Source organism: Epinephelus fuscoguttatus, linkage group LG8 (assembly GCF_011397635.1).
Source record: "Epinephelus fuscoguttatus linkage group LG8, E.fuscoguttatus.final_Chr_v1".
NCBI lineage: Eukaryota > Metazoa > Chordata > Actinopteri > Perciformes > Serranidae > Epinephelus > Epinephelus fuscoguttatus.
Genome location: NC_064759.1, coordinates 36,805,033 through 36,832,488, shown reverse-complemented (window position 1 = coordinate 36,832,488; position 27,456 = coordinate 36,805,033). Strand labels below are relative to the sequence as shown.

The 27,456-nt window shown below is 39.4% G+C and overlaps 1 protein-coding gene across 3 annotated transcripts in view; it reads left to right on the top strand.

Moving 5' to 3' along the window:
- Nucleotides 1-2,946: 2,946 nt before the first annotated feature.
- The window catches only part of LOC125892824 (neurocalcin-delta A), a 94,214-nt gene continuing 69,704 nt past the window's right edge, over nt 2,947-27,456 (top strand). The window contains exons 1-2 of one of the 3 annotated variants that reach the window (XM_049583094.1): nt 2,947-3,073; nt 7,161-7,283. The gene's annotated coding sequence lies outside the window, so the exon portion shown is untranslated. Of the gene's footprint in view, nt 3,114-5,241; nt 5,261-7,160; nt 7,284-27,456 lie in introns of those variants that run through there. The other 2 variants (XM_049583092.1, XM_049583095.1) reach the window with 2 other exon arrangements.

Sequence of the window (27,456 nt, the reverse complement as noted above, 5' to 3'; positions counted from 1 at the left end):
ATAAAAAATATATATATTTTTTATCACAAAATCTATATATTTTTTTAAAATTCAGTGCTTTAATGGAACAATCAGTGTATAAGATGAAACCACAATGTTCAAAGCATGTGACAAAGTGCTTTATGTTACAGGCGCAGTCCTCTGACCCTTCAAAACCCCAATTAGTATTCCTGCAGAATTTATTGCCACGCCTGGCATCACTTCTTGTTGATTACCTCTCTACTCATTAAAGTGAGAGCAGATTTATGGACAGATCTGACTGATGCATGGGTTGGGGGGGAGAAAATCTCACTGTGTCAAAATGGTGACAAATGTATACAGGATCCAGTGCAGTGTGGCTGATGTTTTAAAAAGTGCCAGAGATTAATAAGTATCATTATTGTTGATCTTAAACAAAGGCAGGGGTTACATGGGGTAAGCTGCTCTACCTATACAGACCAGTAACAATATCTGAAGTACAAAAAGAAGCCTCTCATTCACACATACAAACACACACACGCTGTTTTCTTGATGTAGGTATGCTATGCAAAATCTATGGTCATATGTGGCTAAATTGGTCCCGGGCCACCATTACAGAAACTATAACTGACATGCGCAAAGAAAAATATCTGTGGAACAGAATGAATGTGATACAGTGTGTCAATGTCTTATTTTGTCTTGTGTTACAGTAAGTGAGATGCAGAAAACTGGAACATACTGTGAAGCACAGCACTTGATCACCACCTGCTGGTGTAAATCACTATACCATGCTCTGTCTTTAAAACAGATTGATTGATTGATTGATTGATTGATTGATTGATTGATTGATTGATTGATTGATTGACTGAAAATGCTGGACACATATGGCAGTGACAGCTTGGATATTCTTTTGCAAAACTCGTCATCACCTGTTGAAAAACAAAGATATTCACTCAGGAGTATGGACAGATTATGAGACAACGGGCTTTCGTTACAGCCGGGCACTAATGCACAGACTTGAAAAAAAGGTCCCCCCTTCAGGAGCAGAACGACGCCACATGATATGGATTGTCATTTGTTGTAGTGTTGTATCTCGTTGCAGGTGAACCACTGCTCTCAGATCCTGCTCTTAGTTCAAAAATGAACTAACCCTAACCTAACTAACCCTAACCCTAGCTTCAGTATTTAGGTACTGCTGATGATAAGGAGAAGCTGTCATACTCCTGTCCAAAGCTCTTTGCCACAGCACATCCTCTGCACAGGTATCATACTAAATACTACAGCATATGGATGGGAACGATTTCAACATGGATCGTGATTTTAAAAAAAAACAACAAACACACAAGAAGTTGATTGTGGGGGAGTCAGTGGCTTAGTGGTAGAGCAGGCGCCCCACGTACAAGGCTGTTGCCGCAGGGGACCTGGTTCAACTCCAGCCTGTGGCCATTTCCTGCATGTGCTCCCCCTCTCTCTCCCCCCTCACATTTGTCTGTCCTGTCAATTAAAGGCTAAAATGCCCCGAAAAATATCTTAAACAAAAAAAAGAAGTTGATTATGGTGAATTTCCATTATTAGAATAAACGTTAATATTGTGTCCAGTAGCACCTACTCCTGGTGGACCAATAATAAAAGAGACTCTGCATGAACAGGCTGCATACACAACAATATATATATATATATATATATATATATACACATATAAAAGAAGTCAAAAGATCAATCTTTTGTTTTCATATTGAAAGATGAAATGTAAGACAAAATGATTCTAGTATGTTTCAGCATCATTTCAGGTGTTTTAAGCATTGTTTGATTATTAGCTGAATAATATCGTGAATCATAACTATTTTGGCCAGGATAATCGTGACATGAAATTTTCATATTGTCCCTTGCATACAGCACACTATACAAATTATTACAGAAACCATGAAGTTCAGCCTGGGATTTTCTTAAGGCAGAGCTACTAGGCTGATCTGATTTAAACTGCTTTTTGTATTTTGATGTAACATTCCTTTAGTCTTAGTATGCGAGGCAGCAATATGAAATGAAATGATAGATTAAACTAACAAATTTTGGATGAAATATTGAATTTGGCAGGTACACTGAATATCAAGACTCTGAGAAGAATCGGGACCAAAATAACATGACCAGAAGACATCCATTTTTAACTGAGCTCTGTGACTTTTTAACAAGAAATGTTAACAAAGGCTCTTGCCAAGAAGCTCCCTGACCCCTTGGGCCCCTGAGTCTGTGCCCTGCGGGCCTGTTCAGTAATCACGCCATGGTTTGGAGGGGTTTCCAAATAAAAACATGTTCATACGCTACATAACAGAAACATCAGATACTACAAAGTACAGAAGTCCTGCTTTAGATACTATTTTGGTGAATGGTTGGGGTTTTGCTGAGACTCAGTCTAAGGTGTTAAATCAACTCACTGGTCATTATTAAATGTATGTGTGAGTCTTCTTTGTGTTTGACCATGCAGTTTTTATCTGTTTGACATTGTGGCATTCTAAATATTTGCAATTTTTGTCATTTGTGATAATCTTCCATAAACTACCTGTGAAATCATCAAATGTTTCATTTGTAAAATTGTCCTCAAGAAAAATGATATTTTTGTAAGATTAAAACACTACAGGTGACACTATGCCCTACCTTCCCTGGTTGTCCACTAGATGTCGGTAGAGTCATATACAATATATATATACTATAATGCAATACAGCTTGAGATGGCCAGAGAGGTGGAATTGACAGAACTCTCACTCTGCTCTGCTTTTTGGATACCACAAATGTACAAAGATGTGGATTGAACATAACGCCTCCAGCAGAGTGGGGGATTAAAATGCCGATTGTTTTTCAAAATAACTCCCATACGTGTCGTGATTTATAAAATGTCTATTGGCAAACTTTATGCCATGTCCGACGGCGCATGCGTCATGACAGACAGAGTTTTGTAGACCGGAAGAGGAGCCAGTTTTCCTCTCACGCAGCACATCTTGTTTATATTCTATCTTTGACCTAACTCTCAACACTCTGACACTTGTTGGGGATACATGTGTTCCTGAGAGTGTTGCCCTGCACTTTACCGAGTTACCGGCAGATGAAGAAACCTCCTCTGGTAACATTTCTAACCTAAGTGAATTCATCTCCTGTTTGAGGTTAGCTATTTTTCGGCATTTATAGCTCTTATTAGCGTGTTATTGTAATAACTGTGTTAAGTTACGTTATGGTAAACTGGTTAATTGTGCGACCAAGCATCTTCTTTTACCTGGGTGAAACGAAAGCGGTCTCATTAAAATGACTTCCAGATATACTATAGTTTATAAAACGTTTAGCAAGCTAATGCTACTTTTCTCAGTTATGTACAGCAGCTGAGGTTAACACACAATTGACCGTGCGTAGCTTTGCTTTGGCGCATCCAAAAACTGTAGCATTTTAGCTCGCTATGCTAGTTGAGCTTTGTAGAGTAGAAAGCAACTTCTTCCCTTGACTCCGTGTGGATGCCACAAGGTTTACATGTTCCGCAGGTTTTTATTCATTTGTTATTACGTGTGCCAGGTTTATGAACACGTATTATGCTCTTATTAATATGTATTTACAAATGCTGTAGAGATTTCCGAAGGTTGTGCTTTGGGCGGATACAAACTAGAACAACAAAACCTCTTAAGCACACAAACCGTTTGCTGTGCCTTAGGCAGAAAGTGTGGAGGCATGTAGTTTGTATTTGAGGTGTCTGGGTGTTTCATGTAAAGCAGGAATTTCCTAAAGACTTTCTCAGGAACCCAAAACCACACAGAGCCATGTCTGAAATGATGTAACGTAAATACCTTGCTGTTACTGTATGTGTTTGGCAAAATCACAACTGTGCACTGTTGTACGCTAAAAACGAAAGTAGTCACCTTGCCTTATGCTATAAGCAAACTAGTCATAACAATAATAATACTGATAATAATACTAATAATGGATTGCTGCAGACTGTCAGGACCATGAACCCATTTTGAACTACATGTAAATTGAAGTGTAGTCTGGGTAAATACATTCCCTTCAGAGATTTTGTGAATCTCTGCATTACAGAGATGTGACACTTAGATACAGCAGATAACTGCTGTCACAAAGTTGGACCACAACCCAGTAAAATAGTTTTAAATGAATTTATTAAATACAATGCAATGATATCAGCAGCTTTGATTAAAATTATTTGTTTATATAAGACCCTAGAGTAAGAGGCATCAATCAGCCGGACCTACATATCTGCCAAGTTAGCTTTTTACAAGTTTATTGGTATCTGTGTGTATGTCTGTTGATAACCAACAAAAAATTACTGTAGAGAAATTCCCATTTACAAGGTTTTAGGTAATTTAGTTATATCAGTTTTATCATGACATAGTTTGTCCACCAGGGAGCAACTGTAAATTGTCCTGCATAGTATGTGTCTTGGTGAAGGTTCTTGGGGTTTTTAACTCACAAATATTGATTTCAGTATCAATATTGTTTGTACTATATTAGCTGGTGTCCTCAGTTAAACTGCTGATTATTTGACAAATAACTTATAATCATCTGGCCTACAAAACATCCAAAATACTTAAAAATGCTCATTATAATTTTCTTAAACCCAAAATAACAAAAATACTCAGTTTCCTATGATGTTAGACAAGCCACAGTCTTCGCTGTGGAGATGCTTTTTTTTATTTTTACCTGAAAAATGTCAGTTGTATATCAGTTTAAAAAGTGGCTGCAGGTTCATCTTTTATCAGTCACCATATCCGGCTGCAACTTAATGTTTCAGCACTGTTAAATTGATTTAAAAACACCTTACATTACATCACTTAGATCTCTGCTGTGGAAGTTACAGTCCGTCCATTGCCGGAGCTAGTGGGAATATTACTCTCTTATATAATCTCTTTTATGGTTACAGAACGTGTTTACTTAAAATACTGCCTACACCACTATCTGCAAGCAGTGACTGGTAGTGCAGCTTAGCATTCTTGGGTTATGTTAATTAATTTCCCTCAACAGTCAGGAACAGTTTCTCAGCACATCTCTAAAAATCTGTCAGTATGATTACATGTTTTATATCTGTAAAACATCTGGTCGCAGTACTAAGGAGGTGTTGGTTGGTGGAGATCATAACAAGAAAGCGGTGGTAGCACCCCCCTGATGGATGTGCAAAGTAGATTTCTCACCTTATCTCCTCAGTTTATTACATGTTCGGGGAGCCAGATGAGCCGACATCTGGGGCAGGTCACACATCATCAGGCAGCATGGCATTCCTGACAGCTGTAGTCAGCGTCAACAGGCTGAGGAGGTAGGGCTTAATGGTAGATTTGGTCAAATTTTATCATGGGGATTATGATGGAGATAAAGCTTCTTTATTCAGTCAAGCTACCCTGTTTGTCAAACTGAGCTGCAAGTGAATGATAGGGATGTGTCTCAGCTGGTACTAAATTGGTACCTGTTCCTGGTCAGAACAAAAATATTGATAAGCTCTGGGACAAAAGGTGCTGCTTCCCGTATTTATGTAATGTTAATTCATTCTAACATAGCTGACATCAAATTCCTAACTGTCCCCTAATGATAATGACAAAGCTACTACTGTCAGGCAATTATGTTTGAAGTTGTGTAACTGTGCGTTTAAATTCTGTGCTCTTCAGTCATGGTTGACAGGGCAAAACACTTAGATGTGTGGACTCACTTTACTGAATTTGATGAAAATGCAACTAAATGCAAACTTTGTAGATAGATAGGTGTGTTTAGAGACGGGATAACACCAGCAACTAATGAAAAATTGAGGTAACACTTGTTATTGTTATAAAAATAAGTCTGTGGTTATTAAGTACAGTTGGCATCGGTTTTAAGCAGGGTGGGAAATTAGCACCAGCCGTCAGCCAAATGCTGGTAAAATACCAAAACCAATTCACTCACAAGCCACAACAGCCATGGTAATCTATTGAGTGGCAGGTACAGTTTGGAATCCACCAGCCAAAGTGGAAGATGGACAGAAAAGTTCATTTCCAACCCTGCTTTTAAGCACTTCTGATTTATTTCCTAAATAATCCCATAGACAACATCAGTGAAGCAGCAGTTATATAAATAAGATTATCAAAAAGAATTGGAATTGACAAGCGGTATCAGGGATGGATAGCAAAATGACCATTTGTATGTCAATTACTCATCAGGTGTTACCTTAAATTTGTTACCTTGAATACATTTTTCAGCCTTAAGTGTTGGCCGTGCATGAGGCTGTTATGTTTTAAATTCTGATGTTTAGAGAAAATGCATGCATTTAGGAAGTACTGAGCATACGACTGGATAAATGAGACTTGGATTATACTGTACGAGTTGTGTGAGAGTTTGTGAACAGATGTTTTGATAAAGCTTTGCTGTTAAGTGTCAACCCAGTTTACTTCAATTCATGAGGAATGTTTGCCTGTTTTGGATTCTCTGTTCACTGCGGAGGCATGCGAGAAAAACGAAGTTTTCTTCATGAAGTCAAGGTAACACATGGGGAGCAATTATTATACAAATGCTCAATTTGCAGGTGAAATATTCCTGTAATACATATAAGGTTCCCATTTTTCATTTGGTTGGCTATGTTCAACACCTGCATTGAAACCCGTTTTACATATAGATTATGCTGTTCCTCCTCCTCAGGGTGAAGGTGCTTTAAGGATAGCGTTTATTGCAAGACCTTCAGTGCATGGCGAGCTTTCCGATATTATCTTTTAAATTTTCCCTTGTGCTTTTTTTTTTTTTTTTTTTTAATTTGCCAGCCGTACTAAATAACCTCAAGAAGTGTGGAGTAGTCAGTAAGCGTGTGAGCAGCTTTAATAGAGCAAATACACTGAGGCTGTGATAAGAGCCAGTCATACAGTAACATAATCCAAGCTTTGCCCTCAGTCAGTGTTTCCTCTGACCCTGTATATGAACTCTAAATCAAACCCTGAACCACGCAGGCCACATGTCTGGACCTCAGTCAGTGATATACAACCACCCACTGACCTACTCTGTACCTGACGTTTGTGCATTCACATTTATGGATAAAAAACAAACATAAACATACACACTACAGTATATATATCCAGAGGTCAAATACAGTAAGTGCATAAACACTGGTTGTTTTACTGGTTAATTGAATCCCAGTGTGACATCCAGTCTGGTGGTAAAGCTGAGGTTAAAAGATTGTGTCTTTTGTCATCTTTCTCCAGGTGCTGTTAACTTTCAGGTCATTGGTGGATAGGGAAGGACACTGTAGACCTAAAAACTAGACGGAGTGACCCGGCAGTCTGAAACCACTTACCTGGGCTGCAGGCGTCCACACGTTCCACCTGGTGAGTCACAGAACCACACCAGCTGAATAAGTTATTATCTCCATGTCTTATAGCTTTTCTGCAGTTGTCAGATTCTGTAATTAAGTGCACGAGTGTGAACATATGACATCAGTATTGGACATCAGCCTTGATATTAGGCAACAGCTGCAAACATTAGAGATTCTCTGGGGCATCCCAAAGGACATTGTAAAAGATTGATTTCATGACTGTAAATGTATCTTAATTAGGGCAGCAGTGATTACTTTTGTATCAACAATTACATCGATCGTGGCTGAGCTTCATTTCAACACATTGCCTTCTGTCAGCACCCACTTACCATGATACACTGCATTTGTTAGTAAAAGCTTTGGTGAGCGCTGTGGTCTCAGAGCATGGGCTCTCGCCACAAACCAAAGACGTGCAGTTTATGTGAACTGCCTACAGGTGTGTGATGTCTGTTTAGTGCTACCCACTATGATAGGCTGGCCTCATTCCCAGTGTATGCCCTGCAAACCCAAAGAGGATAAGCAGAATGGAGTATAGAAGCTTTTTCAGTCACTGCCTGTTAGATATAGAGACGTACAGCTTTTCTCACTGCCTCATTGTGTAACACTATTATATCCGTGTTTCTTTGTTTCCTTTTGTATACCATGACTCAACTGTTGTTTATAAAGCTAGTTTACTTCATCTCAGGATTATTTCCACTAGGTATTACAATATAGGAATGGATGTACTGTGCATTTTGCTTATGGCTCTGGTACTGCAATTGTGTATTTTTAAACTGGGCCATGTGAGGCAGCAATGTTCATTTTGCACGTAGGTGTATACATATCTCTAGTTGTGTGGTCCCACCAGGGATGGGTTCGTCGGTTTGTCTGTATCATTTTGCAGTCAGCAAAATGCCTGGATTTGTTAAGCTCAAATGCTAATGAAACTCTTATCAAAGCTTTCATCTCATTTTTTTTACTAGATAAGGGCAGTGAAAAATGTATAGTAGGCAGGCAGGCTTCTTATTGTTTGTTGTCTGTCGCCATTACTGGGGGCTAAAATGAAAAGTGTTGTCTGGTTAATGTGCTGTCTGCTGCTGGTGTCTGTATTCAGCTAAAGATTGTGAGTAAAGACATATAACTTTATGACACTCCTGTACTACTGTGAGTTGCCTGACTGGTTTTGGAATCCAGCAGGGACGACGGGTGACTCTTCTCTACAGAAATGATCAGCTGATCACAGTTCATTTCAGTTTTTGGAGTAAGGAGCTTTTGAAGTACAGTATGCTAAAGCTGTTCATTGAATGAAGATGCATTTAATTTACATTTCATTTATTATGATGCTCGTCGGATCTTTCAACTTTTATCAGGTTGTAGGTAGAGACTAAACAAAACCAGTGTTTCTGCCTTCTCAGCCAACAAAAGGTCACTAAACATGTTTGTGTTGTAGCTGTTTTGTCCTTTAGTCTCCTGAAAGTTGTCAGGATGTTGAAAGCAAACCTAATAAGATTTAATATGGATCTCAAAAGGATTCAGACTCGAAATATGTGGATTTCATATTGGATTTGAATTTGCTAAAAAGCTATTGAACCCCGTCCTCAGTTCCCACTGTGTCAAATTACACTAAGTGTGAAGGAGACACTGATGCTATGAGAGTATTTTGTAAGCAAATATTGTATAACATTGCACCAACTGAAATGTCAGACATCAGCACATAAGAAGACATCCCTGTAGAGGTTTTAGAACCTCTATTGCATTATTCTTCCGAGTTTCTTTAAAATTGCTCTCAAACATTGTTACTCCATGCATTAAGTGTCACTATAATAAGTGTTACATTGTAGTGTTACAAATTATGAAACTTGACACTTCATTGTTGGCCAGGTGCCAGGAAGGGGCCCAGTTTCCCTATTCCAGACAAGGTTGTTCTGTCTGCTGTTGGTCCATCCATAAGGGTTCTTGAGTCACTCCGTCAACTCCCTTACCAATGATCAATTTGCCTGCAGTCATGAGCTTTCAGTAGTAACTGAGATGAGATTGTGTATACAAGCAGCTGAAATGAGTAATCATTGAGAAAGGGTGAGAGACCACAACATCTGGTAGACCCCATAGAAGACCCGCCCCTTCTCTTTTGCATTCAGAAGAGCCAGTTGAGGTGGTTTGGGTATTTGATTAGGATGCCTCCCTTTGGAGATGTTCTGGGATCCCAGGGCAGACCCGTAACACACTGGAGGGATTATCCATCCCATCTGGGGATGCCTTGGGATCCCCCAGCAGAAGTTAGCTAGCATGGGAGGCATCAGGGTACTTTACCACCTCCCAGTATAATTAGCTACAAATAACTATTTAAACTACAATTAACTGCAAGTTAAGACAGCTGGAAAAAAGTTGAGTTATAATGCAATTTTAATATACTTGGTTTGAGAGCATCCTTATCTTTTATCTTTATCCGACCGTTGCATTGCCTTACATCACCTGTGCCTTAGCCAAAACGTTGCACATGAACACGCCACAAAGATTACAGCCAACCAACACGTACGTTCTGCGCCTGCATGAGAGGAAATAACTCTACATACTAGCAGACAATGGTAGTCTGCAATCAGCATTCAAAAAGGGAAACCAGAAGGCCGCCTTGACACTAGTTAGCCAGTTGCCAGCACAATAACAACATAATCCAGTGTTGAAAGAACAAAGCATATATATATCTATATGTATATATATATATATATATATATATATATATCCCATATACTCTGCTATTCTCAATGACTAAAGAAAAATAATCTTACCTTATGTAACAAGTTTGTTTTGGTCCCACTCCCCCTTGACTTATGCTGTTTGTTTACTTTCCTCATTTCTGTTTATTTATCTTGTGCAGAGCTGAACTGCCAATCACTATGATTTCATTCATCAAGGGGCTCAGCATGCTGAATTGGCAAAAGAAAAAAAACGGGGGTGTTGACCGACGGCTGACTTTTGCCTTGGTATGGGCCTTTAGACTACAGTCAGGGTCTAATGGTATGTGACGTGAGGGTTTTTGTTTTGTTTGTTTATTCATTTATTTGTCATTTTTTTGTTTTGTGTGAGCTCACCAAACCAAATTCTTGAATTTGGATCGAATCTTGAAGGCAAAAAGTGGCAGTAGTGAGCGGGATAAACCTGTTATAATGTACTGACAGTGTGGGAATTCAGCCAGAACTGACAGCATGGCATCACTCTTGCTTAGTTGTTTGGTTTTCTTCTTCCTTATCAAACACGGACACAGTGTGGGAAACAGCTTTTACGTGTGTCCTTCAGTTTTCCCACGATGGATAGTTAACATTGTTGGCATTCCTCATTGAAACCAAGGACACAGCTGTAGTGCTGAGTCCCCTGTTCATAATACGGATGTTGAACAAATCAAATTATGGGTAGTTTTTATTAATATTTTTATTAAGTGGCATGTCTGCCAATTGGTAAGTTAATTGTAAGTACTGAGACTGGAGAGGTTTAGAGAACTTGTGGAGAACAACATGTAACACATGCCTGATCTGAACCCAGGACGTCACAGTCACATGGTATGTGTCTTTAAACCACAAAGCCACCAGGGTGCTCCATAAAAGGCAAACTGAAGACAAATGCTGAAACTATACAATATGTCCATGATGTCCTGTGGAGAAAATAAGCCACTGAAATTCTAAATGTCAAGGCATGTCCTACATGAAATATCCTTGAAGCACTCGTGCACAGACAGATATCACAACATCCCACCCACCATCAGTACAGTACAGAGCACTGCAGTTGTTCCCTCGTGCCTCTCTTCTGCTTGACATGAGTGGCTTAGTGACTGAGATCAAACAGGATCATCAACTGTCAGCCTCATGCTTCCCACGAAACACGGTGGTGACAGCTTGAACAAGGGAACATGATGTGTTGCCCACTGCCTTCAGGAGAAGGCCTCGCACGCTACACCCCCTCACTCCATCCATTCATGGGCGGATCATTTGTTGAGGGTAGTGTTTGTGTTGTTGTGTGGTTCACTTATGAATCGCTGCTCATAACTTTTATATTATGTAAAAAATATCACCCCAGCTCTGTTCTACCTGTTCTTCAAATTTAGGTTACTTGCTCCAGTAGCTCACAGACATGGCAGTGAGCATTAAAGTTTTTAGACTCCCTCTGAGAAACCTACTGATAAAATTACATTGGACAGTCTTAAGAGCTGCAATGCATTTCGGGGTGGTTGAATATGTCCAGACAGCTTATGTATGAGACGTGAGCTTACTGAACATACTCAAGATTGGAATTCTTGCTAATCTAGTACATGTCCAGGCATTTCTTGCGTGGACAAAATTCACATCCTATGGAGCTGAAACACCGTACATTCTCAATTTTACATCATACTTCTTATGAATAGTGTGTTTGTATTGAATTTTGAACACAGTCATACTGAGGGATGCTTGCTGTCTTTAACTGATTTTCCATTTCCAAACAAAACCTAGAGCAAAGTATGATTTTGTTGTTAATTAATACCTTTGTTTTCATTCCTTCACTCCTCTGGTCTATTTACATATGCATTTTAATGAGGCAATATGCACATTAAAAAGCAAACATATTCTTCCAGGTTTTTGCAATTGTGATTGCTCTATAGACCATAAAAATCTCAGCCTCTCCATCTGATTGCCTTGTTAAGCCTGTTATTATCCAATTTAATGACATTTAATCGTAGTTGATGTATCTTGTTTCGTGTTATAACATGGTGTATAGAGGGACAGATTGAGCCTGCAGTCTATAGATGACTGACTGATGACACCTGGCCCTGTGACTGGTCAGATGCTATTCCCTGACCTGTGAGTCATCACAGCTGCCAGTCCGTCTGATGTGTTAGAGCATAACAATGGCTGATATTAGATGTGATGACAGACTTTGGTAAAATCTCTGCAGTCTGCAGCTCACACAGGCTCTGGTGGCTTGTACAGTGTATTTGCATTATTGTTGTTAAGAGACACGGGGTGCTCAGTGGCTCACCTGGTAGAGCGTGGGCTCTGTGTGCAAAGGCTGTGTCCTTACCACAGCCGCCAGGTTTAATTCCAACCATCTCTCTCCCCCTTTCCTACCACTCCTTTAAGTACTGCCAAATAAAGGCAACAGGCCAAAAAAGTAATCTTTAAAAAAAAAAAGAGTCAATACACAGTCTTTGTCACATCAGCCCTTTTTTCTTTTGTTTTTCAGTGTGACATTGTGTAATTGCAGCACAATTGCTCTCTTGAACAAATATATTTCTGGTTAATTGTAAATGGATTATGTACCCTTTTTCTAATGATTTTATTAAAGGGGACCACAGAGAGAAATTAAAGCCAGTCACTGAGTACAAGTGTTATCACTGTTTGTCTCTGTGACATGACAACAGTTTACAGTTGTAAGCTGTTGGCAGTAACAGTCAGAAATGAGTGTTAATTTAACTGTCTGCACAGTGAAGTTAAGCCTCCTAATAGCTCTGCATCTTGTGGACTGTAAAATCATGGCTCTGTTTTTTGGATCCACATTGTGTAGTTTTGTTGATCTTAGAGTTTTACACTAGCATCTTCTTACATTTGATCATATTTATTTTTGGAATTTGCTCTTGATCAGCGTAGCATCTTTTACCGCACCCTTCTGTTGGTATGCCTTGTAAACCACATCCCTGCAGCTTCTCATTCAAATGTCAGCTGTACACACCAGCTGGTCATTATAACTCAACTCTGTGTGTCTATGTGTATATCTGTATATCTGTCCTTCTGGCATGACTTCCCTCAATTAAGGTCAGATAGAAAGACAGAGACCAACTGTCAGTGTCTAACAATCTGGTGATGGGTTTCACGGCCTGATGCTAAATAGAGCCAAATTTCTGTTCAAATTTCAGTGGAGTCTGTTGTGCATTTGGCTGTTTTTAGCTACACAGTATAAATGAATCAGTGAAGGTTTGAATTAAACTAAGCACCACTGGGAAACCTGTAAAACACATTGTCATGCATTGTTCAGACCCACAGCAACTTATTTTAAATTCTAGTCAAGATGCTAAGTTCTCCAAAAATACCGCATGTCATACTGAATCCCACGGGAATGGGAATGATAAAATGTTGAATGTTTCTGTTTGGTTTGTGGTGTAAAACATCTGGACAGTAAATGTTTTACTCAGTGTAGGCATTCTGTTTAAGCTTGGAAGTTCTTGCTTTACTGTGAACAGTATCTGTGACAAAATATCTTAAATCAGAGGTACTAATAGCTTTTCAAAGTTTTCAACCACATTACACTGTCTTCATCAGTAAATGGGCCAGCTTTATTTACTGATGAAGACAACAACTGCTCACATCAGTATTTGAATGCTGAAGGGGTTGTTTGTGGTGATGAACCCACAGAGAATTATCAGTACAGTGGAGTATTCAGCAGAGACAAAGTCAGATATTTTTGTCAGAAAGCAAAATAGAGCTAAAAGGAGAGTGAATGTTGGACATGCATTCATCACATGAAAACAAACACAACAATTGTGAAGAAGCAACTGTTTGTTAACAACTTCGCAATATCAATTAAAGTAACAGAATGTAAGACTTAGGGGGCTTTAGTGGCATCAAGTACTAGCCATGTTTCCATCAGCCTGTTTAGATGCGCATCTTGAAGTATTGCATCGGAAAATTATGATGGAAACGCCAAAATTAAAATTAAAATTGCCTGATTCGCACAAACTAAAATACGCTCGCTTTAGCTGGGTTTTGGTTGATTTGAAAAAATGTTGATTCGTAAAACGGGGGATGGAAACGGTTATGTTCAATTTAAGTCTGATGTAGCGCACCTCTCTCCATGGTGATATCCACACTCCGGGTCGGGAAGGCAGTAATGCATTTACAAGCTGATTGCCAACCGCCAGAAATGGTAGAAGAAGAAGAAGAAGAAGAAGAAGAATGCGAGACTTGTTTTGTTTCCGGTTCTGCGGAAAACTCGTGCGAGTTCATAGTTTTCACCAAAGTCCGTACATTTAATGGAAACACGCAGGATTCGTATTTCTTTTAATGCGCATTTCCCAATGATTCGAATCACTTTTGGATGGAAACATAGCTACTGACGATTGCAGATTGCAACCAGCTAAAACTTCCTTCAGTGTTAATTGTTCAAGAGGTCTTTACTGGGAGGCCAGTAGATCTCTACTGTACTTCTCCAAGACATTCAGACCAGGTGATAAAAACAGATAAAAGCAGTATCAAGTCCTCCTCTTCTGCAAAACAAATGTACCCATTGTTGTAAACTGGTAAAAACACTTAAAAAAAAAAAAAAAAAGCAGTCTGGCGTTACAAATCAAGGTTTCTCTGACTTTGTTTGGCATGTAGTAGATGGGCTGCTAGCCTAGCATCTGCTAATGTGTGCAAGTGTTTTTCTAAACCAACAAAAAAACATTCCACTATATTTCGACTCAAACTCAACAATCTGCTGCTGAGTGGTAAAAAAGGTTGCACCTGCACTGCGTTCACGGATTCTTAAATGGAAATCGAATAACAGCGTAATGCGTTTTTATTAACAGGTATTGCTAACAATGGCAAACCTGGCTAGAACTGGTATTGCAAAAAACATCTTGAAACACAGTCAACTTGGGTGTGATGTCATTTACAGCTCTGGCTTCCAACTTTCAAGGTAAATGGCATGTATCATAAGCATGTAAGAGGGCAATGGGACGCGCACATTTATCTGCAATTTGTTAGCGACAATCATTTGTGAAATGGGATGCTAGCACCATTTGAGATCTGAGTGTAAGCAGCAGGGCTCGCAAACCGTGTTTGTGAAACAGGCCCCAGTATCTCAAAGATACACTGGAGGCACAGTAAATGACCCCTCTCTCAAATGCAAATAGGCCTACTGGAGCCTTTTTGGTAGACATCTCTGTCAACATCACCCAGGTGCTCCAAGTCACTGTGGAACATCTACCCCAGTGTGCAACATACCATGGTGCATCCATTTATGAACTGCCTTAATGGGCAGCAGCTGTGACATTTCACAGTGATCTTTCTTTTTATTTATGTCGTTCTGCCTGCTCTGTATTTGGCTTCAAACATCTACTTAGAACAGCACAGTGTGGGTTTCACATTAAAAGATGAATATATAACCAAAGATTGACTGAAATACTTCCATTATGCATGATTAGTGCTGTTCACGTCCACGTTGGGGGGTAAAATAGAATTAGACCACCCCAAGCTCTCTGTCTAGATAATTCAGGGACTTTGTTCCTAGGTACTAGACATAAAGCATTCTGTCCTCTATAAAATTCACTTTGTTATTTTTCTCCATAATAAACGATCATTGGCAGAATAAACAGCAACAGTAGTTGTTTTCACTTGATGCTGTTGCTAACATTGGATGTGTGTGTAATCTTCTACAACAGCTGCTAAATTTCACTCTGAGGCCTACTTGGTCTTCATGCCATACATAGACTGTGATAGACCAATACACAGCGAAGAAGAAACAGAATGCACACATTATATGTAGGCATGATTACAAATATAAACACAAAGACATACACCACAGTAGACAGGCAGGCAGACAGCTGATGGATAACAAACAAGATAAGAGTTACATACTAGTATGCATATTTAATCTGAAGTGCTAAAAATTGTATTCACTATAACACCCTTAAACCACACACTCCATTACCTCACCAGTTACACAGTGACACCCCGCAGCCAAGGCCAGACAGACTGTCAGAAGTGTTGGCATCAATAGCTGCAGGTTGTGTTCGGAGAGCTGAGAGGAGTTGCTAAGCTCCACTGACAGGCTTTGGCTTCACACTCTGGCTGTCCAGGAGTCTATGGGCATGCCCTGAATTAGCACAGGGCTTTCCCACTATGTGAGAATGCTGTGGTGGCTGAAACGCCTGTCACAAGTGTGAAGACCTGAGTATAAGGTTGACTTTGGAGGGAATTTTTAGCGCCATGGAATGCCTGTTATTTTAACCCCTGAAATATGAGCCCAGTTAAGTCATCAGTAAACATTTACTGACAACATTGACATATCTAGAATGAGCAATTGATTCAATCAAATATGAAAGCATCATAATAAGTTACATTTCAAAACAATAACAAAACATAATTGATGAGATTGTGAGGTAACGTCATTTATTACAGATGAAAATCTACTTGACGCATCTGAGGCACAAATCATGTTAACGGAAAAGGAAATGTATGAAAATGTTCTTCACGTTATACCTTAAGTCATATTATGTCAAATCATTCTAATGAAATAGGTTAGTCACGTAAACTTCCTAACTTATCGTTAGCATGAGATGAGTCAACCATGTAGGCTACGTTATGTGGTGAATTCAGTCATGGGGTAGAGCTGTGCCATTATCTGTGGTCAGAACAACCACACTAGAAATACATTTATGAGTGTGCTGAATGTTGGGTGGCAACTGGCGTTAAAGGTGCATTACCATCCCCCTCCACGGGCCCGAATTTGGATGACAATTTGTGAATAAATTGGGGAATTTCGGTCAAGCTAAAGCATAGGAAAACAAAATATGCTCATAAAGACCATAATTTATTCTTTGTCAGCTGTGCACAGAATTTGTATGCCTTTGTGGCGGCAACAGCCGTGGCTGAAGACATCATGTTGTCAGATTGTCTATCTATCTGATTCTCATGAACATGATATCTTAAGAATCCTTTGAGGGAATTTCCACAAATTTTTCACAACATCCACTTGAACTCAACAATGAACTGATTTGATTGTGGTGGTTAAAGGTTAAGGTCACTGTGACCTGTGAACTTACTTACGTTTTTGGCCATATCTCAAGAATTCATACACTAATTATGACAAAAATGAGACAGATGTCGAGAAGAATAGAATAATAAAGTGACAACATTTCTTTATTCAAAGGGTCAAAGGTCAACGTCACTGTGATAACATAATGGTCTGGTGAAACACTTTTCTGGCCATTACTCAACGTCTTAACTCAGGATGTTTACATGATGTAAACAGCAACTTGTCTGGTTTGCAGAGGTTACAAGTTGGTAATTCTAGTTTTTCTGTTAATCAAAAAACACATTTATCACTGCTTTAGAGACTTATTTCTTTCCACATTACATGTGCTTAATGTCTGTACCTTTCTATCAGGACAGTGTGATGTATTACTGCAACTTCCTATTATGTCATTTCAAGATTTTTTTTAGATAAAGAAAGATCCAGTCACAAAAATGAATCACTTGTATTTCAAATCCCTTGAGGGGAAACTTTTAAGTGAGGTTGATGTCACAGAGGTGGGTTCCTCCTCAGGAACTGTAGTAACACTTCTGCAAATCTATAAGCCCTCTGCAGGAAAACAGAACAATGAATTTTCTGCCAGAAAACAATATACTGGCTCCTGGACACTTAACTTTTTGTAGATCGTTATCCAACACAAAACTTTTGTCTTGTATGTCTTGCTTATACAGTTCTTTATATTCACACTTAAGACCACAATTGACAAATTATGTTCACAAAGCTTTTTAATTATAACTGTAGGTGAATACACATAAGTAAAGGCACACATGTCCACCTAAACTCATACACATAAGTTGGGCCCACATTGTCTTTATGTAACGTTCCAGTTTGCCACCCAGTGTGCAGTAGAGGAGAGGTAGGATGAAAGCTTCTTCGAGCGACAGTTACATGAGAGAGGAACGGTAATGAGTGGGCTGGAAACCGTGACAGCCGGTCTGCTGCAAGAAGGGGAGCGCGAGAGAAAGAGTGAATAAGAGGAAGGGGTTATATGTGGGAGTATACCACAGCATATATGGTAGGAAGACAACACATTGCAGCTGCAGCCCAGTTTTTTCTCTTTCTTTTTTTTTTTTTGAGCAGATGAGCGAATGAGCAAGCAAGCGCGTCTCGTCCAGACACCCACACTGCCTGGGCTGGTGTCCGAAGAGATTAGCAATACATTGTTCCGTCTTTCTCTTTTTTTTGTTTTTGTGCTTTAGGTTGTTTTTAATACCTTGTGCCATTTCAGTATATAATCATTCCTTTGATATTACATTGGTCTGGTGAAACTCCTTCATGTTAGTCATTTCTATGTGACAAACAAGACTCACACTATCTCTTTTGTTGTTGCAAAGTGTAGTCCGGATCAATTTCAAGGGGCATTTCACCCCAAAGTTAAGATTACATATGTTTACTCTTTCTTGTAGTGCTTTTTTTCAATGTGGATTTATTCGGTGTGCTGAGTGTTAGAGATATCAGCCACAGAGATGTTTGCTCTCTCTCTTATATGGTGGAACTAGACGGCACTCAGCTTGCTCTGCTCAAAACACCAAAAAACAAAACAAAAAAACATCCACTTGAAAAACTCAACAGCAATGTCTCCCTTCAGAAATCTTGACCTGGTTACCCAAGATTATCCACAGACCTTGTTGTAAACAGTTTCATGTGTTAGCTATTTTCTTTTACCAAACTATGCCCGCCAACCGAATCACAGTGCAGAATAAAGTGTTCATCTGTGCTAGCTCATCTAGCACCACTAAGCTGGTTAATGTCACAGCTCAGCTCAGGAGGACACCATTGATGTTTACATCTTGTCCTGTCACGAGCACAAGCCTCTCAGCCATGAGTAGATGCACGCTTCTTTCTGTGCAGTGATAAGGTTGGTGGGTGTAGTTCGATAGAAGGGAAATAGTTCCTACATGAAACTGCTCACAACAAGGTCTGTGGATTATCTTGAGTAATATCTCTACAGCGGATATATCCAACATTCAGCAACTTACACCAAAACAACCTAGACTGATAAATAGCAATACAGGTAAGAAGAAGAACATGTGTTTTTGATTTTGGAGCGAACTGTCCCTTCAGTGTCAAGGCCATAACATGAAGACGACGACTTTTCTTTTCTTGGTTAGTAGCAGAGAACACCAGAATGACTGTATTAAACATTATAATAAAAGAGAGCAAGAAAGCTGTTACTGGTGTATTGATACTGCAGAAAATTAGTATTGAAACTATTTCAAATATTCATAATCGATATTTATTGATAAATCAATATTTTTACAACACAAGCTCATAATCAGGGGATGTAGATCACTGTGCAGAGGTGAGAGGATTGTGTGGGTCGGGCTCTCTCACACAATAGTGTGAAAAATCTTTCCAAAACAGTGACCTTCATGTGTATGTAGAGTAGAGCTGCTGGTATCTGCAGGAGTGGTACGGGATGATTTTATTAATGGTGAAAATTTCTCAATTTTCATAAGGTACACCACTGCTTAATTTCCATACAGTTGGGATTCCTGTGCCACACCACAATGTGAGCCACCATGATCAGAGCCTGTGATGGAGGCGTGGTAGAAGCGGTTTACCAAAGCAAGTTTCAAGTTAGTTATTGGCCCTTTTTACAGAGAAATCACAAAACAGGACTGCTACAAAATCCCTTCTTCATGCCGCAGAACTCACCTACAGTGACATCATGCTATTCCAGTGTGTGATTAAAGACAGCATGCTGGCCACGCAGAAGCAAAAGAGGCATGACAAATGTGTCATGTAACACAACAGCAGTGGCCTCCAGTATGACATATAACATAGACATCAGCAGGGTATTATAAACAATAATAATGGCATTAACATGGCAACAACAGTCATTTACCACTCCTGTGATATGGCGGTTGACCTTGTCGTGTACTCAGAGGGTAAGGTGCTCCCAGACCTCAGTGTTTTCCTAATTTGCAGACATGTCCGGGCGCTGTTCTTTTTTCTTAGAGTTAGCTGCTAACTGCTATCAGCTGCTTTTTAAATTTCCCAGCAGTGGATCGCACACATCAGTAACAAGTCATCAACGTCACACCCATCCTGTCAATGGTACTGTCCTGGCAGCTGTCCTTTTTACACAGAGGTCGTTTTGGCGCTGTTAGTACCTCCGCTGCTATCTTAAAGGTGAGACAACTCTGTCCCCCCATTCTGTGATTGTACCTTTTATACTGAACGGCAAGGCATTCCAGCCTTGAAGAGGCATTGTAAAAGAGGCTATTGTCATATGTACAACAAGTACAGAGAAGCAGTGGTGGACAATGAAAATCTCAGATCTCAGGATCCCTTGAACAATGCTCATGAAGTTATGTGTAAAGAGAAAATCATCATGAAGTAAAAAATGAGAAGTGAGAAGAGATTGGGGAAAAAAAAACTCCACGATGCTAAACTTGAATGTGGTTGCACATTGCTAAAACATGTTTAAGCCCTTGGATTACATAATTTTCTTGTTCAGCTGTCAGTAACAGTGGTGTTTGGTTATATATAAGGAGGTTTTATCCTCATGAATATAACAGAAATAGAGCCCAGGAGCTTGCTGCTAATGAAATGTTAATCCCTTGAATTACACAGTCTTCCTGCTCATTTGACATTGCTGCCAGTGTTTGATGTTTTGCATGAATGCACTAACACACACTCACAGGTTTTTTGATCCTTGATCGTTCTCTCCTAGTTGAATATTGTTCTAGTTTTTACACCTGATTCTAGCTGCCTTTTTTTACCCACCATATGCATGGAACATGTTGCCATGGCATCAGTGAAAAGAGGTCTCCCTGTTGTCACATTTTGTTCAAAGACAACCTGAGCTCTCCAAGCCGTCTGCTTTCTGTCTCTCAGTACATTTATTTCCATTTGCACTCTCTCTCCTCTACCCTGAGACTGGAACCATGTGTCTCCACGGGGGAGCTGACCACTTCCTCAGAGATTTTTAAAAAACTGAAAAATGACATCATCTTTACAAAAAACAAGATGGAATAAGTCACTGTTACGCTGATTTGATTTTTAACATGCTAACAGCCATAATATTGTATGTAGTTAAATTTCAGTTATTCTCTATTGTTATGGACATTGTCATCTCTTTTATTGCTGTGGCTTTTGTCTGAACACTGTTTACTTGCTATCGGCCTGCTTAAATGGCTCTGTGGTGATGTAATTGCATTGAATCTGATCTCTTGCCAGAAAACAAAAGCTGGACTTCTTCATGGAGTTTTAGACAAGCTATTCTATTTTTAGTTTTCTTTTAGCTTGTTGCTCTTTTTCCCTGTACTGTAACCTCAAAGTTATTGAGTAAATTTGTTATTGAGCCAGAAGTGGCATTCCATATACGGTCGTCAGACAGGCCAACTTCTAGGTCAGTAGTGTTTGTGTAATTTCACAAATGGTGTGTGAAATATGCTTGAGCCCAGGAAAATCTGCGGTGTCTACTCATGTATGATTGCGTGTCTGATAGAGCAGGCAAGTGAGAGTGAGGGCATGAATGTACATAAACACTCGTGGATCAGCTTTCACTCATGGGAATATTAAAATTGTCCTGGGCCAAACCAGCTCTCACAGAACCAAGGGGAAATAATGCTGTCTGATTTAAAGGCATCGGTGAATAGATGGAATTGTTGTTGGGAGGTTTTTTGATGGATTGACTATTATCCGTGGTACAAATCCTCGCTTTTTCTCAAGCAGCAATCTTTCTCCCTTCTCTCTCCTGCCCTAGTGTTTGGTTGGAAGGTGCTACAGTAAAGTTGAGTGGTCTTTTTCTCACTGAAAAGGCAAGAGAAATGTTTGCTCCCGAATCAGGAAACCTACTTTAGAATATTTATGGAGATGCTCCCTAACATAATATTCTATACTAGAAAGTGTTATCATCACATGATAAAATGTGCATCTATTTATCTTCCATAGTGCAAAACCTTCCCACTGAATGACTATTCTGGGAAAGCCACAGCAGCAACACCTTATGTTTAGAGTTATAGTTGGAGCTGTTACGGAGGCCCCGTCACAGGGTGCTTCCCAAAGAGAAGCTATGGTGCTGCACATTATAATCCCTCACAAATATCCATTTAAAATATTTCTTACACACCTTCCCAGTAGAAGATATGTGTTAAAGTAACATTTTCTTCCTTCATTACCACTGAGTGGGCAAATAAACCAACAGAAGTCAACGAATCCTCATACAACGGTTCGTATGATATCCTACAGATTAGCGCCTCATGAATGATGTTATGTATTTAATGTACCCTCCATAATAGGTACAATTTATCTTAAAATGACTAAAAGTTCACACAGTTCTATACACATCTCTTGGGGAAAGTCCAGAGGGAAAGTCCTGTGTTTTGTGACACAAGCATCGTCCCAACCTGCCTCCTTACCAAATTGATTCCTCCTTTAATTCTGTACTCTAATCAGTGCATTGGTTGCACGATTGCAGCCTTCCAAAATACATGGATTATACATGTATTGCTGCCTCATGATTATGTGGGGTATTTACTTATTTCGGTGCATTACTTTTTAGAGGAAAACGTACAAACGGCACATAAGAACTGCCCGCAGAAGTTGGAGCATCATCTGATTGATTGAACTGAAAAGTGTGAAGCCAACTCATTATGTTAGGATTTATTGTCCGGGACGCATGAATGTCTGTGCAGCATTTTGTGCCAATTCATCTCTAAGAAATTGAGATATTTCACAGGAACTGAAAACGTAAACCTGCTGATGATGCTAGAGAAAAATGTCAGGGGATCACCAAAGTCAGAATGCTTCATCCTCTGGAAACCATGAATGCTTCCAGTAGTTGCTGAGGTATTTCAATCAGTACTGAAGTGGTGGACTGACCTCTTGGTCCTGGAGACACCTATATGTCTGACAGATTTTGATTATCTTATAGTGTAACAACCGTGCAAGAAACGGTGTGTGCTAAGAAAAAAAATTAAGTTTAAGTTTGAAGATAGGTGTGGTTAAGGGATCAGCGCCAAAAGTAGGGGGGTGGGGAGTAGTAGTACTTGCCCATTTCATTTCATTTTAAGTAGCAGATCGCTGTATCACAGCTGGAGTGATCCCATGCAAGATGCTCTCTAGTTTCTCATAGATTCATTTGAACGGTCATAAAGGATTACTTTTTAATCTCCCCCAACTCAAAGTTTGAATACTTTCAAACTAAAATGAACTTACTTAATACTTTTATACTCCTGCACTTCTGTACCTGTGTTTAAAACTATCAACTTCAGTATAGCAGTGCTATGTGCAGAGAAGTTAACATACAGGCGTGACATGTACACTGATACCGATAAATCTGTGAAAGGTGAATAATCAGTAGGGCTCTAACTTAAACTCACACACAGACTCCGTCTCACACACATGCACACATTTTCAGTTTGCCTGCGGAGTTTGTAGTTATCAAGCTGTGCTCTGCTAGAGGAACTGTGTTATTCGAGAGAGGTAGGGGAAGTAAGAAGACAGGGACCCCAGGAGCTGTTCTGTTCTTCAGCTGCTGCAACATAGTAGCTTTCCTCAAACTTTCCCCTTCTCAAGGCACCCAACAGGAAAATGCTGTAAAGGGATTGGCTTGTATTATCATTGCTGAGAAGAACGCTGTGTACTTGCAAAGAGCAGGTCATGTAGCTTGGTATTTAAAAAGAATACCAAGAATGGATGGGTAATTATTATGAGATGACTCATCTTTATGGTTAAAAGCACAATGACCTAAAATCCTCCATTCTTGAAAAGATGAACCATTGTATTTTTATCAGCCTTCATTCATTCTGTATCACACATTATATTCATGTCATTAGCTATTTTTTATTGTTCCTGGTGCCATTATAAAACAGGCCTCCATTATTTTTCTATGTCCTCTCAGTGGACAACCACAAGTCATTTAATTCCAGTTTATGAATTTTGTTCCATTCTTGACCATCCTTCATTTCTTTCAGTTTACTAAGTTGTCCCCACACCCTTTCTCTTAATTATTATCTGCTAGTCACAAAAAAAGTGTAGTTTAGTAGTCGTGCAGTTTGGGTCATTTTAAATTATGTTATCAGTTCTACCCATGTCAGTTTATGTCACATGGTATGTATATCGCACCTTTTTGATCTATGAAGGCTTTTGTTTTTCGTCTTTTGTGAAATACAGCACAGGGATGTTTTTAGCAAGCACATTGAACTTGGCTGGCCGGTATTTCTTGTAAGTTTAGAGGCATTTTGGTTTGGGCCTAAAATGAGATTTTGAGCTTTGGGATTTTTCCAACTCTCTCTCCTACTCTGATCTAAATATAGAGGACCCAAGGACCATGCTTGATTCCAGTAATTCCTGGTTAATTAGGCTATTTCTCAGTGGTATAGTAGCTATGTTTCCCAGCCAACTGGGAAAACTTTAGCCATGTTAGCAACCGTAGGATAGTAATGTTGGTCGGTTGTTCATTCAGTCAGTTGGTGACCATAAAAAGCATGTTGGTGTAAAAATGTCTTAAGTTACAGTCATCTGCTTCATCTGCTAGTCGAGTGGTCCAAGTTTGGGGACAAACATGAGCTTAATGATAACATGTTGTAAAATTATGCTATCTTTAGGCATAGGATGAAATGAAAATGTCAAAACGTGTTTATCCTGACCAAAATAAGTGCCATTCACAATATTATCTTGATAATCATCCAAATATCCACAAAACTCTTAAGATGGCACATATTGGAATCACTTGACCTTACATTTGGTTAAGAAGCAAATATTTTTATTGCGTCACAGATAAGACACACAGCTTTTTTTAAAATAAAAATAAACAAGCAAACAATCTTAAAAACACAGGTTTTTCAACTATTTTAAAGGGCAAATCTTTCGATATAATTTATGTGTTTGCAACAGTTTTTTTCAGAGTCTGTCTTTTTGTTGGTTGCCCAGCAGTCTTTTTTTTATCACAATCCACAATAAAATCGTATATCTTCCCATCAGCAGCTATCATAATTATTGAGTTAGATTTTTCATATTTCCCTCCAGTGGTCAAACTGCAGAAAACATTTTAAAGCTACACATAAGTTTAAAGGTCCTCTGTCCTTTTATCTATGGCAGAAGATGGTGTGTAATTATCAGTCAAAACCATATAATGTCGGGTGGTGAAGCTGCAGCGTGCATGATCCCTGTTGTTTTTGGTCAGTGTTGTTTCCCATGACTCTGAGATGAGCCAGAGGAAGCCCAATGTGATTTCCACACAGTTCCCAGGCCCCCAGATCCCCCCAACACAGGCCATTAGACACAGTCACACATACACACTTACCCACTCATGTACTCATAAATCAGAGACAAAAATATGTGTGTGCGCGTTTGTGCCTGTTTGTGTTACTAACATTAAAAGAGATAAATGGCCTGGACATCCTTTGCTCTTTGATATACACATGCTCCCTCTGTGTCGTCACCCATAAACACACGCACACACACACACACACACACATTAACAGGCCTTTAAGGCTCTCAGACTAAGGGACAGCTGCAGCTTGTCCAGTTGAGAGGCCCGCTGTATAAAACAAGGGCCGACTGCAACTCAGCCTCACATAGACACACTTCAGGTCACTTGCTTTCACTGGGACATTTGAACTTCCTTAAGATGACATCCACTTATCTCAAAGCTTTCCTGAAATAGAAGACTTCACTCAGTTCAATTCTGAAACAATAATACAAGGGTAATAATTAGTTGGCTACTTTACTATGTTGCTATTAGCATGATACACCGGCTCTCAAAACAAACATGTTTCTACAAACAATAGTGCTGCTTTTATATATCAGTTGCAAGCCACAATCAGTAATGTAGCTCTATCCAACCATATGCTAACATAACTAAATGTTTTAGTTGCATCCAGTAACTACTGTTACAAACGGCAGACAGTTACCAGAGAAAACACCTGGTGTTTTTGCAAATTCAGGGCATAAGACTGTGATGTTTACTACAACTTCAGTAATATCTGCTGCCTTACATCTGACACACAGCTCCGCTTGCTCACTGGAGCAGCCTCAGTCTGCCTTCATATGTCCATCTGTGGCACGGCAGCCTTCAGGGTTGATAGGCTATCACTCATGATGTGTAACCAACCAGATAGTACTGTGGGCGAGACACTGAGCGAGGCTACAGAGAGGTGACTACAGACAGAGAGGTGGGGGCATCAGAACCAAAGTAGCGCATGGTTCTTCCATTATTAATGTATTATATTATATTATATTATATTATATTCCATTTAAATAGCTTTTTCACTGGCTATGCAAGTGCTGTTATTATATGAATATTAAACCTTTGGGTTTTCTTTATTAAATATACCAATTTCAAAACTTTTTGGCTTTTGACCCCTTAATTTTAAGCAGTGGGTACATCCCAGTTCCCTTAATTACATCCATGTTCCCCTCACTTGTGCCTTTTCCTTGCATCTTAGTCCCTTAGAAATTGACATCCGTGGGGTGTCGGTGGCTTAGTGGTAGAGCAGGAGCCCCATGTGCAAGGCTGTTGCCGCAGCGGCCCAGGTTCGACTCCAGCCTGTGGCCCTTTGCTGCATGTCACTCCCTCTCTCTCTCCCCCTTTCATGCTTGCTGTCCTATCGATTAAAAAAAAAAAAAAAAAAAAAGAAATTGACATCCGTTCCTCTAAACCTTTACTGAAGTGATTTCCATTTCTGATGAGGGCAGCGTAGCTTTATCAGTTTGTATTATGTATTTGAATAACTGCTCTAATAATAATAAGGCCACACAGTTACCACTAACAGCACAACAGTGTATGTATATATAGACAGTATAAACACCTTGACAATCTTTATCATACTGTGATAAAAACCTGCATCCATACTGTGTACCGATGAGACGAACCACAATGTGTTAACACACTCTAGCCTAATGCTTAGTTGCTGAATACACAAAAGCCATTCATGCCAATAAGGGCTGCAGCAAATGATTATTTTCATTATCAATTTATCTAGTTGTTGATGGGTTTGTTTGCTTGTTTGTTTGTTTTGTTAATTGTAGTCTATAAAATGTCAAAAGAAATGTAAAAAAAAAAAAAGCTTGTCGCATTATTCCAGGGCACAAGGTGATATCTCAAATTGTCTTGTCTTGTACCCAACAGTCCAAAACACAAAGATATTCAGTTGATATATGACAAAGAAAAGCAGGATACACCAGCAACAAAAACAAAAAAAATCAGATTATTTTTTTGTGATCAACTTAGCGATTAATTGACAAATTCTTCAACATAATTATCCAGACCGTCATCCACACAGTCCAAAAAAATCTTCGATCCAAAAACACAATCAGCTGCTTATTATTACCTATGTAATACTGTAGCAAGTGAATTGTCCAAAGTTGGAAAAACTGTGACTCACAGGAAGTGGTTGGCCAGTAAAAATAAAAATGTCACGGCTGCTGCTGTGAGCTACTCCAGGAATCTGTGTCTGACATTTGATAGGCGAGCTGCATCTGTCCATCCCCTCCAT